The 10948-nt window shown below is 41.0% G+C and overlaps 1 protein-coding gene across 3 annotated transcripts in view; it reads left to right on the top strand.

Moving 5' to 3' along the window:
* The window catches only part of LOC306987861 (uncharacterized protein), a 434965-nt gene that overhangs the window by 85421 nt on the left and 338596 nt on the right, over positions 1–10948 (top strand). The gene's annotated exons all lie outside the window — the stretch shown is intronic.

Genomic DNA, 10948 nt, shown 5'->3' with positions numbered 1-10948 from the left:
TCCATTAAAGCTCAGGGTGGACACGTTCGACACGTGCTCCTTGATGATTGGGGAATTTTTGCTTCACTGAGAAATTGTGATTTGGGGTTCTCATAAACAAAGATGAAAAACACTTTTAAAAAAAACACTTAATCCCCACTTTTACTCTCCTAATGCAGTCTCTTGCAAAGCATGCTGGGAACTACAGATCCACTGCCCAGGGCTGCATTCCCCAAAAGCACCGTGAGCTAAGTTGATCGTACAGACCATTGGTGGCAAAAGCTCTACAATCATAAGCTTACAATGTTTTTGGGAAACACAGCCCTGGGCAGTGGATCTGTAGTTCCCAGTATGATTCGCAAGGGACTGCATTGGGAGACGCATCCATATCGGTGAGGTAACTTTAGCTTGAAGGCTGAATTGACCTGGCCTCTATTACCAAGACCTCTTAAATTAGCAAAAGCTGTCTTCATCTTTAGTCACCATGTTTTGAAATGATCCTATGCCACGTCTTAGGACCTGCATGCATGAAAATGATATACATAATCATAGGGATGTTCCACATCAGCACAGCCTCACAGCTTCAGAGTAAAACTTAATGTAAAACGTCTATACTGTTTGTGCCATTTAGGCAACAAACGTCATATTCCTTATTAAGTTCATTCAAAGAAATCGTAAGTCAATTTCATGTCAATTTTACCTTGTTTTACTCTGTTCCTATGCAACTTTGAGTTATAATGACTCTTGGGTAACAAAGTTTCAATTGTCTAGTTTAAAAAAAGACAAGAATTATGAATGTGGACCATAGGGTTTAAGAGCTACAGACATTTGTATTTGGGTATACCATTTTCAGAAAATTCTCAAAAATAGGGGCGCTTGATAAGAGGTTAAATTAATATGTTTTGTTATGGTCTCCACAGGAATTAAGGGAATCACCTCATGGTCTCAGCTGGTTCTTAAAAGCCCATAAAAGCTTTTTAAAAATAATCTCCTTTTTCTCAGGGTGTTGTACTCTTACATATACGAATGTACAGTAGTTGCACAGGTCAAGGACATTTATCACAATGAATAACAAGCCATCCAAGGAATGCATTTTGCTTGTGATCGGGTATGGAGGAGCTCACATTTTTTGATATACCCATCACATCTCCTGCCTTAGGTTGTCCTCTGCTTGGCCAAAAGAGGATCTTACTCATCATTGAGAAATCTCCTCATGCACATTGGTAACCGATCTTTCACATTACAACACCTTTGACAGTTTACTTAAACAGAGTCAAGTAGTTTCAGGAGCGTAGCCATCATTTCAGAAGTGAGGGGACAGAAATGTCAGGTGTAATAGTTTTATCTGAACTTTGTCTAATTGCAGATTTATTGTTTTTATCCCATCTCCTGCTTTTAATTTGATAATAAATCAAATCCACTGCTGAACAACCACTAACATCTATAGTACCCCCCCCCCCCCCCCCCCGTATATTTTATGACTACTACAGTATATGTACTTATATACTACAAACACTTGTCCTCACAGATTTTATACAATGTAAAAAAAGATCACACAATAAGGAAGAAAATATACAGTATCAAAAATAATTGGAATGATATCTTGTGAAAAAAAGTCACACTTAAGATTTTGTAATCTAAGTGTGCAACAAATGTAATATGTCTCAGTTTATTAACGTTTTTACTCTATATAGTGTTGAGGGGATTTTAGGTATTTAAAGCAATATAAATACTTATTCATAGACATCAATGGGAGACTAAAAAAATAGCTTTTTATTACATAGTTTGTCTAAAAAAATCAGTTACAATGCAGAAAACACACACAAACAAATTAGGGGCCGACAACCCACAACACATCCTTGACAGAGTAAACACATATTTTGCATGTGCATGAATAACTTGTAAGGGTTAATCGCTTTGTGATTAAATTGTAAATTTATTGCTGGAACGAAGATTCATTTTCAGCATCATTCCAGTCTTCAGTGTCACATGATCCTTCAGATTGATCCTAAAATGATCCTAAAAAACATTTCTTATTATTATCAATGTTGAAAACAGATGGGCTGCTTCATATTTTTATGTTTAAATATCAATGTGACATGAACAGGTGACCATACATTACAACTACACCCTAGTGCAAAACGCCATCTACTGGTTGAATAACCAATACATTTGGCTCCTTCAGTCACTGTTGCCTGTCAGTATCACTGGAGTTAAACCTCACGTGTTGAGCTGAGCTTCATTATAGACTTTGCTCTCAAACTCTGTCATGTTTACAGCACAAGAACTGATTAAAAACTACGACACGTTAACTTCTAACTGAGGTCAATTGCTTCGCGGTTGATTCTGATCGTTTGATTGTTGTTGTTGTTTTTTTGCACTTGAAAAACAAAGTAATACAGAAAAAGAGAAGTGAACAAATGATTCGAAACATAGGCCTATTGTAAAGCTCTGTGATGCTCTATTCAGCCGGTCATCTGTACATTACTTAAAGGTTTTCATAATGCACAGGCCAGCCGCCTACACACCCTAACACTATATATCGAGTGGACAACCTCCCTCTACGATATGTACAGTTCGGGGGTCTCTTCCCAGTTTGAAATCGACACGTGACCACAGGAAAAGGCTGACCGCTCTTAAACAGGTTTCTGTCTTTGTTCAGTTGGTTCTTTTTATCACAAACTGCTTTAAGCTGATTTTCGTTTGCTTGTATGAAGCTGTTGACAGGTTTGCAGCCATTGTCAGTTCCAGTGATGTTTCTTTTTCTGATTTCACTGGTACACTTCTGCACACTCATGTCAGGACCCAAATGCTGATTGAGGAATTTCTGATAACGGAGTTTTATCTGCGCTGGTTGAGCATGAGCGGAGAACGACACACACACGACCAGCAGCAGAATCACAGCAGACTGATGAATCTCCATGACCTGATGAACAACACACACATCACAACACCTTTACTGACATTTGACTTAATAAAGGGCTTAGGTGTGATTAGTTAAGAAAATATTAAGATAAATTAAATCTGATACCTTATTTTCTGAGTAAAGTGATATTAAATGTTCCAAGAGTTTTCTTTCTTGTCTTCTCCCAAGGCTGTAAAACAATGAAAAGTAAATGAATGATCAAAACCTCGACTAATACTGTTGAAACTTGCTCCACTCTCTGAATATGCACATTCTGTCATTGTAACTCATTCTCAAATTATTCCAAACCTATGTGAATATCTTTCTTCTGTTTTACACGGAGGAAGATATTTGTAAGAATGTTGGTAACCTAGCAGATCTCGGGCCCCATTGACTACCATAGTATTTTTTAGTCAATGTGGCCCAAGATCTGCCGCAGTAGGTTACCAACATTCTTCCTCGAGTCAAGACAACACTATCTATAATGCACTGTAATCAACCCCTGTATATGTTACTCGTGTTTAGATGTGTTGTTTTTGAGACACACTACACCAGTAGGCTGCACTCAATATGATTATTGACACAACCTCATAACCAAATTGACTGGTTAAAAAAAACAGCAATCTACAAATACAGAATTATTGAAAAAGTACATGAACGATACTTACTGTCTATAGTTAGCGTGGAAAGAGCCTTCAGTCCCGATAAGTTCAGGTATCTCCTTTAACTCATGTTTTGATCCTCAGTCTTTTAATACTCAGACGAGCAAATAAAAGTGAGAACAGCCAATCACAGAAGAACAAGAGATAAGATACGAGATTATCAAAGATAAAAGTGTCACGGTTCATGGATTCATTGACTCATTCTCTCTCGTGTGTGTGTGTACTTGTGGGTGTGTCTGCTAACTACTGATCACTCATCAGCGCCGTTAAACAGTCGCAGCTATTTAATGTCTGTGATTTTCAACCCGTTTTGTTAGGTTGTTAGGGTTTTGTTTGTAAGTTGTCCCTGGGTTCCCGTCCCTGGGTTGCCGTCTTCATGTCCCTGTGGATTTCTGTTCCTGGATTCCTGTTCGTCCCAGATGAAGCTTAGAGAACTGTTGCCCATTGCGTCCCTGCGCTACTCTGTACCACTGCGTGACTTCTCACCGGACTTTGGACTCTGTTTATCACCTCTTTACATTTCATTAAATGGTTTTCACTCGCATCTGAATCCGACTCTATTTTCCAGTTCATCCCTGACAAAAAGCACTTGTGAAAGTGAATTTAATTTGGCCCTCAACAAGGTAAAAATAACATAAGCTTAATTGACCGTTCGCAAAACCCCGCCCTCGAACGGTCCTCGTCCAATCCTAGCTCAGCAACTGTAACTAAGGAGAAGGACCCCCGTCAAACATCGTGATTTCAGCAAGAGGGTGAAACGATGCGCATATGGCACCCGCAAGTCTGATACCAGGTACCCCAAAAGATTAGAGGGAGAGGTAGGGTTTTTTCGCCTTTCCAAGACCCAAGCGGAAAGATGCCAACAATGGATTAAGCAGTGTGGGAGACCTCACTCACAGCTAACTGCCTCGAAGATTAATAAGCATACATTTCTGCTTCCTTTAAGCCATCTATGTTAAAAATCTGTTTATTTTTTAATCGTTTTTTTTTTTTTTTTTTTTTTTGTCAAACTTGATGAGGATATAGTCAAAACTATATCCTATATAGTCACAGTGTCTGAATGCAAAATCTCAGTTGCAGAAAATGCGAGTCGTACTCAAAGAAGTGACCGTCCACTTTGAAGATGAAGATGTGACATTTAAACTTCTGTTTCTTTGTTTGGATTAAGTTAAGCCATTTGCAGGCTTAAGTTTGTGAATAATGCTCTATTCACTTCTGCACTTTATTTTTCAGAAATAAAAAGACAAAATGTATTTTCTTTTCACCTTGGAAATAACTATTTAAAGCATTTGGATCTATGGTAAGTGTTGTATATTGTGTTAATGCTTTATGTGACTACATTTCCCATGATGCACTTGATACTATGTTTCCGGATGTTCCGGTGTTATGGAAGTAATGTTTGAGAAAGTAAACAGAGCAGTTACGCTAAGCTGGTGTGTGTGTCATATTTGCCTGCATTCCCCGTATACTCTTTAAAGACACAATAAATTGGCGACGAGGATCTTGTTAATCCGCGTGTGTGGTGTAAAAGCGGAAATGAAGCGGTTTGACGGCGAGATCGCTGGAAATGAGAAATAATACGAGCCTGCTGCTAATCCACGTTGTGACTGAAGAGGGGGAAGAAAGACAACGATTCAGATAAGTGACTGAATTGATTGAAAACGACAGAGAACGGTACAAAATGGCAGCAGTTTTTGGCAACATTGGTCCCTTTGATGAGAGTAGTGAGCAGTGGAGCTCTTACACAGAAAGATTTGAGTACTTTGTAGCAGCTAATGCTATTACTGAAGAGAAAACTGTACCCACCTTTTTAAGTGTGATGGGTCCAAAGACATATGCACTACTCCGTAACCTCCTGCAGCCAGAAAAACCGGGAGAGAAAACGTATGATCAAATAGTGGGCACTCTCAAAGCACATTTCTCTCCAAAGCCCTTAGTAATTGCAGAGCGATTTCGATTTCACAGACGGAATCAGCTGGAAGGAGAAACCGTGACAATGTTTGTAGCGGTGCTAAAAAAATTAGCTGAACACTGCGAATTTGGTGAAGTGCTAAATGACACACTTCGGGACAGATTAGTCTGCGGACTCCGCTGTGAGAGCATACAAAAAAGACTGTTAACGGAGAGCAAACTGACACTACAAAGAGCAATTGAGCTGAGTGTGTCTATGGAATTGGCTGCGAAGGAAGCACAGCAACTGAGCTCAAACAGTAAAGTGTATAAGATGGAGACCGAAAAACAAACTGAATATAAAGGCCCATGTTTTCGCTGTGGTAAGACGGGACACTCACCCGTTTCATGCTGGTTTAAAGATGCGGAGTGCCGCAGCTGCAAGAAAAAAGGACACATTGAGCGTGCATGTAAAAATAAAACAGAAAAGAAGGAAAAAACGCAGCAGAAACCAGTATACAGAAGGAAGCAAAAGCAACGAGTGTTTGCAGTTGGGCAGGAATACAAGGAGGCTACTGACACATCTGATGAGGAATTTCCTTTGCATGTGCTTACTGTTGCAGGTGGAACAAAGGCTTATAAGGTCACCGCGCTGCTGGAAGGACAGCCTGTGAAAATGGAGATTGACACTGGTGCTGCTGTGTCGCTCGTGTCGGATGCGGTATACAGTGAAATACTGAGCCACCTGCCACTCACACCACCTGATGTGGTTCTTAAGACGTACACTGGGGAAGCGGTTACCATGAAAGGACTCACTCAGGTAACAGTTGAGCTGAACGGACAAACAAAAAAACTGCCATTGTATGTGGTCTTGGGTGGTTACCCCTCGTTGATGGGACGTTCTTGGCTGGAGCAACTCAAGGTGGATTGGCCGGCCATACATATGATGACACCTAAAACACTGGAGCTTGAAGGTATTCTCCGAAAACACAGTGATGTTTTCAAGCAGGAGTTGGGCAGCATGAAGGAAATCAAGGTGAAATTGACTGTAGAGCCGGGAAGCCAGCCAAAATTTTTAAAAGCCCGGCCCCTTCCATATGCACTAAAACCCAAGGTAGAGGCAAGCTTAGCTGAACTCATGAAGGAGGGGGTGCTGGAACCAGTCAGTGTGAGTAAGTGGGCAACACCCATTGTTCCAGTTTTAAAGAAAGATGGAGGCTTAAGGATCTGTGGGGATTTTAAAGTCACTGTAAATCCAGTGTTGTCAGCAGAACAATACCCCTTGCCTCACATTAATGATATTTTTGCTGGACTGACAGGAGGGCAAAAATTCAGCAAAATCGACCTCAACCAAGCGTACCTGCAGATGCATGTGGAGGAACAGTCCAGAGAACTTCTCACCATCAACACCCACAAAGGCCTATTTCGGTATAAACGGTTACCATTTGGAATTACTTCGGCTCCATCTGTCTTTCAGCGAGCAATGGATCAGATCCTGGCGGGCCTTCCAGGAGTGGTGTGTTACTTAGACGACATTCTAGTGACTGGCACTGATGAAGAGTCGCACTTACAACATCTTGATGCTACCCTTGAGAGACTGAAAGAATATGGATTGAGAGTGCGCAGGGATAAATGTGAATTTTTCCAGTTTGCAGTCGAGTACTTAGGCCATGTCATTGATGCCTCTGGTTTGCACACATCTCCATCCAAGGTTAAGGCCATTGTGGATGCTCCAGTGCCCGAAAATGTAGGCCAGCTGCGGTCTTTCCTCGGGTTAATAAATTATTATGGGCGTTTCATTCCAAACATCGCTACGCTGCTGAAACCTCTGCACAAGTTATTGTGTCATGAGAAAAATTGGAGGTGGACCTCTGAATGCCAGGATGCATTCAAAAGAGCAAAGGAGACACTTTTAAGGTCAAATGCCCTCACTTATTTTGACCCTGCTCTTCCCATCCAGCTGGCCTGCGACGCTTCTCCATATGGTGTGGGAGCTGTCTTGTCCCACATCATGCCAAATGGTCAAGAGAGGCCGATCGCATTTGCTTCCAGGAGTCTGAGTAAAGCAGAAGCAAACTATGCTCAGATCGAGCGAGAAGCGTTGAGCATTGTGTTTGGAGTTCGCAAGTTTTACCAGTACATTTTTGGAAGGAAGTTCACGTTGCTGACCGATCATCGCCCACTCACTGCAATTTTTGGCCCACACCATGGCATTCCGTCTCTCGCTGCTAGTAGGATGCAAAGATGGGCTTTGTTGTTATCCGCTCACACCTATGACATTAAGTATCGGAAGGCGGAATTGCATGGAAATGCGGACGGTCTGTCTAGATTGCCTCTCCCTGACAGAATAAAAGAGGAACAAGTTGCAGAAATTTTCTACTTCAGCCAGGTGGAAAGGGCCCCAGTAACAGCTGTGCAAGTGCGTAAGAGCACACGCAATGACCCGGTCCTGTCCAAGGTCATGGATATCGTCCTGACAGGAAAAGGAGAGAGCGATGACCTGGAGCTAAAACCATATATCTCTCGACGTCATGAACTTTCAGTGCAGTCAGGCTGCTTGCTGTGGGGAAGGAGAGTGATCATTCCCCCGGCTCTGCGCAAGCAAGTGCTAAAGCAGCTGCATGTGGGACACTGTGGAATGGTCCGAACGAAAGAAATTGCCAGGAGTTACTTCTGGTGGCCAGGAGTGGACGGCCAAATTGAGGAAAAGGCAAGAACATGTACGTCATGCCAGCGCATACGAAATGTACCCCAACTGGCTCCGCTGCACCCATGGGAATATCCAGAGAAACCATGGCATCGCATTCATGTTGATTTTGTAGGGCCAGTCGAGGACAAAATGCTGCTGGTCGTCGTGGATGCACACAGTAAGTGGCCTGAAGTGGCTATCATGAAATCTACCTCAGCTGAAAAGACAATTGAGAAACTGGGAGAAATTTTCAGTAGATTTGGGCCGCCAGTGCAGCTTGTCTCAGATAATGGCCCCCAATTTACATCTCACGAGATGGCTACATTTCTACAAACAAACGGGGTGCAGCATATCACGTCATCACCTTACCATCCTGCAACAAATGGGTTAGCAGAAAGGTTTGTCCAAACCATGAAACATGCGTTGAAAGCTTCACTCGGACAGGGAACATTTCATCAACGCCTGCATAGCTTCTTGCTGTGCTATCGCAGTACTCCGCACGCAACTACCAAAGTGTCACCAGCGTCTTTGTTGTTCAATAGAGAGCTCAGGACAAGCTTTGAACTGCTTAAACCAGCAACACTCAAAGAAACTGTCTTACGACAGCAAAGGAATCAGGTACAGCGACGGAATCTGCGAGCCAAGGACAGAACCTTTTCGATAGGCTCACCAGTGCTGGCCCGGAACTATGGTGGTGGTCCGAAATGGGTTCCGGCTACGGTGGAGGCCCAGACGGGTCCAGTCTCGTATAAAGTCAAAACTGCTGGGAGTTTTTCTTGGAGGAGACACACTGATCAGTTGCTTAAGGGAGCCAACGCATTTTCGGATGTTCCCGAAGTTGCGGATGTCACTGACCAAATTAGTAACAGTACGCCAGCTCCTGAAGTACTAACCACTGAACCTACCAAGACCGCAAATTGTCCATCTGTAAAGGAACAGGCATCATCTGTTGTACCGACAGAAAGTGGGAACCAAATAGGGCGCCGATACCCAGTTAGGGAGCGGCACCCACCTCAGCGTTTCTTGGATTATTCTTAGTTAGGAGCTACCCTTATTGTTTCGGGGCAGAATAATCCCCAAAAGGGTCAGCTAGGGGTTGAGGTAGTCTACCCTCACTCCCAGGGAAGTAGTTGTGTTTATATATATATATATAAGGTAATAAACAAAAAGCTGAATGTTCTAAAAAAAAAAAATGTTAATAAGAAAGTTGAATTTCATAAATTCTTGACTACTGATATTACAGTTTAATTTGTAATCTTTGTGTTAGACCTCAAAGAGTAAGGGGGAAGGAGATGTTGTATATTGTGTTAATGCTTTATGTGACTACATTTCCCATGATGCACTTGATACTATGTTTCCGGATGTTCCGGTGTTATGGAAGTAATGTTTGAGAAAGTAAACAGAGCAGTTACGCTAAGCTGGTGTGTGTGTCATATTTGCCTGCATTCCCCGTATACTCTTTAAAGACACAATAGTAAGAAGCACATGTTCCTGCGCCTGTTCCTTCACTAAAACAACCCCCAGGAAGTTTAAATGTCATGTGACATGAACAGGTGATCTACACCAACAATCATTAGCTTACAGTTGGCTCCTTTATTCACTGTTGTCTGTCAGTATCACTGGAGATTTTATTCCAAACCTCACGTGACCTTTAAACACTAGACAGTGTTTGGTATAGGCCTACAGTAGATTTGCCAATATTCAAAAAGGAAAACATTAATGATGTTTCAAAGTCCAGTTTTTACCAGACCTGAGCTCTTTTATCTAGATTTTAAAGTGATCTAAAATACCGTGTAGTGATGTACACTGTTGATTTGATTGTTTTACTCTAAATCAGAGGTTGTCAGATTAAGTAACACATATGATCACATTGAAGTGTCACTAACATGTGAATCATCTATTCTTGCCGTTCATAGTAATGTAAGAGCGGGGGAAATGCCTTAAGGGTCTGATGATTATACACATAAAACTATAATAAAATTGTCGATCAGAAATGAGATGTAGAATATGGAAAACAAACATTTTTCAAATGTTTTTTTTTTTTTTCACAGTTGTGTGATTTACCATTCAGCCTCAGTTTACTAACATACACATATCTGTCAATTAGACACCAATTGATATAAATAATCTATGAACTAATGGATAAAGTATAAACACACAAAAAAGTAAATTGATATTTTCCTTCAAATTTGTGTTGTTGCAAGACAATCCAGCAGACGAGTTTAAGGGTATAGAGAAGTTTTATTGAGGATTACAGACAGGTGGAAAAACATCTGCATATTTCTTCCCTCATCTGCTTTTTCTCATTCACTACTCACATTAAAAAGTGTTTTTAATGCTCAAAAAGTGTTAACAGAGTGATTAAATTCAGTAGACTCGCTGAATCTTGCACATGAAAAGCACAATTACACACAGAGACATGCATGTAGAAGTGCAGGATATACAGAAGATAGAACGTAAATTTATTTTTAACATTATGCTCATTTAAGGTAAATGATGAGAGACAGTGAAGATATTCTCATTCATATCAGAGTCTCATAAAGAAAGAGAGGTACATTTTCTTGTGTGCTGTTCTTCAAAAGGACATAAAAAACAACCACTTTTTTCCATTTTGCTCAAATATAATGATGTACATGTACAGCTGTGCTGCATTGAAATCATTGAACTACGACACGCTTACTCATGTCTATCTCATTTTAAAAATATCTATTTTATTTTTGGCTTTGTGATTGATTCTGATTGTTTGATTGATTGAGACAGAAAAGGAGAAGTGAACAAATGATTAACAAAATATTGTAAAGCTCTTTTCAGTTTGTCCTCATT

The sequence above is a fragment of the Phoxinus phoxinus genome (genome assembly GCF_949152265.1).
Source record: "Phoxinus phoxinus genome assembly, chromosome: 20".
In the NCBI taxonomy this organism is placed as follows: Eukaryota; Metazoa; Chordata; class Actinopteri; order Cypriniformes; family Leuciscidae; genus Phoxinus; species Phoxinus phoxinus.
The sequence above is the reverse complement of the archived record's forward strand: the minus strand, read 5'-3'. Positions and strand labels throughout refer to the sequence as shown.